The sequence below is a fragment of the Theobroma cacao genome, chromosome 9 (assembly GCF_000208745.1).
Source record: "Theobroma cacao cultivar B97-61/B2 chromosome 9, Criollo_cocoa_genome_V2, whole genome shotgun sequence".
In the NCBI taxonomy this organism is placed as follows: Eukaryota; Viridiplantae; Streptophyta; class Magnoliopsida; order Malvales; family Malvaceae; genus Theobroma; species Theobroma cacao.
In genome coordinates, this window is record NC_030858.1 from 21,685,399 (window position 1) to 21,689,046 (window position 3,648).

Here is a 3,648-nt window from a genome sequence, read left to right on the forward strand (position 1 = left end):
TCTAACTTATAATCACTTTAATAATGGGCTATAGCAAAAAAGAATTTCATTAATATAAACAAAAAATGATGTCAACATTTCAACTCATGATGGCTTTAATAGTTAAAATATACATATTTTGTCTAAGACACGTATCTTAGTACTTTACATCACATGAACGTATTCATAAAATAAAATGACTCCTGACTTCTAGTGAAGTGACCACAGTGAAGGTGCGGCTACTGAATGCCCAAATACCTACCAAGAAGATGAAACTACATGGACACTTCGACCTAGGTTCCAATTGCCTCCTGATCTGAAAACATGAAATTGAAAACAGTGAGTACAAACTCAGTGAGTGAACATAAGAAGGGAACAAGTAATCGATACGAAGAATTTGGAAATCATGTTGCACTTGTTTCAAAAACAATGCAATTGATTTAATTTCTTACTAAAAACCCCTCATTTCAAACTTTGATTGATAACCTTATAGTGTTGAAAAAATCCCACGATCAATCCATGAAGTTAAATGGGTGAAAAATATGTCAAAATCAAGCAAGATAGCAAGCATGGCAGTAAGTTTCTCGCTGTAGCGAGAAACAATGTCAGTTTGCATGTATTTTTTTTCTAGCATATCTCCCACTACAAAAGTCCAATTGACCTAATTTTTGACCATTAGAAAGCTAAGAGGTAAGGATACAACTTTTATGTTTACCACTTTTCCCAGTTCGAACGGGAAGGTGGTTAAAAGCTTTATCTAAGTGAAAACACTGCACCAAAACCTGAGAGTTTCTAGCTGCAGCGAGTTGTTGGCTGCCAAAACAGAATGTTTCTCGCTGCAGCGAGAACCAGAGAACTTAAGTGTAAAAAAGACCTCTTTTGCAGTAAGAATCCATTTGGTGTTGCAATAAAAATGAATTTGCAAGAAAATGGGAAATTCTCCAGATTCATCATGCCAAATTTCACATGCATTACAATCACATTTTACAATCACACACATTCTATCACATATCTATAGATATAACCATATATAACACCTACACCACCCCGCCTTCCTCAACCCTTGTGCACTCCTTACACGCACAAGGCAATACCACCATATGTGCACTCCCTACTCGCACATTTCAATGTCATCATGTGTGCACTCCCTACTCGCACACCTCATTATCATCATGCAACATTATTTATCATTACACAACATGCATTCAACTATGTATACCAACACAATATAGGAGCACATGAATTCATCCTCTTTACACATTTCACACCTTTTACAACATCAAAGCATTTATCAAGGGCTTATTCCCAAGCACCCATTTTTAATGAAAAGTTGGATAAAATCATGCAAATAATTCATCTCAGCATAATTCTATTTTTCAAAACAATTTTGAAATGCAAGTTCACCCACCGATATTGTTGAACCTCTAATCGACTTTAACCTCCACTAATGGTTTAAATGGGGCTGTGGGGCCTCGTTGGAACCTATCACACACAAAAACATCACAACCAATCCAATTTACATTAATATCACTCCAAAAGCTAGTTTTTAATTCAAGTTGTACTAGTCATTCCTAATTGGCTTTCAACTATATCAAATGGCTATTCCTTGCACTACTCTAATCACACTAAAAATGAATAAACAACCTTCACAATAAAATAGCTCATACTCCCAATTACTAGCCATTATCAACAACTTAAAACCAAGCCTAATTCATCACTCACCTTAGGGTTTCTTTTTAGCTGAATTCTCTTCTAATAGCTTCTAAACAAATGTGGAAAGTCTCTCTTTCTCTCTCTAGAATGTCCAACTAGTGAGAGAGTGTAATAAGAAAAGGTTTTTGAGGGTTTTATGGTGAAAAAGTAAAAAAGCACAAAGAACTTTGTAAAAGGGTGCACAAAAACATGAAAATCGGGGTTAACTCGAGGAAATATATGGAAGTTTCAAAGCAAGCTTCCATGGGGGGTGCAAAAAATGTGGGCAAAGAAGAAGAAGAAGAAGAAGTGCTGGAAATTTGAAGCACCTCCTAGAAACTTAGATATTTATGCTATATGTTTATCCATTTTCTCATGAAATTACCAAAATGTCCTTAACAAGGTCATTTTATCTTTCCATTGCCTTTATGCAATCTTTTNGGAAGTTTCAAAGCAAGCTTCCATGGGGGGTGCAAAAAATGTGGCAAAAGAAGAAGAAGAAGAAGAAGTGCTGGAAATTTGAAGCACCTCCTAGAAACTTAGATATTTATGCTTTATGCTTATCCATTTTCTCATGAAATTACCAAAATGTCCTTAACAAGGTCATTTTATCTTTCCATTGCCTTTATGCAATCTTTTTACTTCTTTGACATTGAGAGAAGGTCCATAAAGGTCTAGAAATGCTCGACTTTATGAAAACTTAAAAATTTCAACCCGAGATGCAAAATGACCGTTTTACCCCTACCGTGAAAATTATCGTTATTTCTATCTTTTTCATTATCTTACCCTCATTCATTCATTCCTTAGGCCTACTCGGACCTTAGTAACATTAGAAAACTACATTAAAAATTATGCATGGGAACAAGCCTTTTACAAGTGATATTTCTATGTGTTAAACGCGGAATGTGATGAATTACGTGTTTGAAATATTATGTTGAATTGCCAATTGAATTATGGCGTGTGATGCAATGGAAATCTTGAGTTGTTCTAAACTAGTGGTGATACGACTAATATTATTTTCCTTGAATATTGGACTGTGCAACCATGTATATAACTAATAAAATAATGAATTATGTGGAATGTATTATTATGCAAAGATTCTTGTAACATGTTGTTATGTGTGCTATGATTTGAAAGGTAATATTGAATGATAACTATAACCGTGTGTGTGCAGTGTGGGAGTGCACATGCTGATGATATATGCCATATGCGGTGTGGGAGTGCACGTAATGATATATGCCATGTGCGGTGTGGGAGTGCACATGAGGATATTATCTATGTGCGGTGTGGGAGTGCACATGTGCTGAGTTGAGGTTGGTGGGTGTATGTGCGGAGCCATGGTGACTAGTGTGGGAATGGTCTTGGGGTATGTTTAAATTATCTATATATTTATATATACATAATGTATTTATGAATTTTTACACGCTTGTGCACCTGTCCTGTAGAGTAGAGATTTTAAGGAAATGTAATGTGATTGAATTGTATATTGAAAGTTGATATTCATAAATGTTTCCAAAATGAGTTAAAAGACATCATAGCATCGAGTTTGGTTTTCGAAGAATAAATTGCATTGTTTTTAACATAAGTACATCGCATTTCCTAAAACCTTTCGTATCGTTGCTTGTTCCCTTCTTATGTTCACTCACTGGGTTATACTAATTTTTTTCAACTTCATGTTTTAGTTTTCAGGTTTGGAGGTAGTTAGATCCTAGGTTGGGGTGCTTCCTCATATTTAGCTTTTGGTAGGTTGACCATGACACTCAATGATAGTATCCACGCCCAAAGTCACTCCGCTGGCTGTCAATGGTCTTTGTATGTGTATATGGTAGTTTAAATGTAAATTGTGAGATTTGTTGTAAACACTACATGTGTAGTTTGATTAATATTGTCGCCATGGGTTGGCATGCGATATTACTATTTGAGAATGATATATGCTTGGTTGTCACGATTGATTCCTGAAAGAATTATTATTGAAAA

At 35.3% G+C, this 3,648-nt stretch overlaps 1 long non-coding RNA gene across 1 annotated transcript; it reads right to left on the reverse strand.

Moving 5' to 3' along the window:
* Window positions 251–1,786, reverse strand: LOC108663436. The gene is made up of 3 exons (XR_001929415.1): window positions 1,702–1,786; window positions 1,388–1,461; window positions 251–295 (listed from the first exon to the last, which is right to left on the reverse strand). It is a non-coding gene; the product is annotated as an uncharacterized LOC108663436 (long non-coding RNA).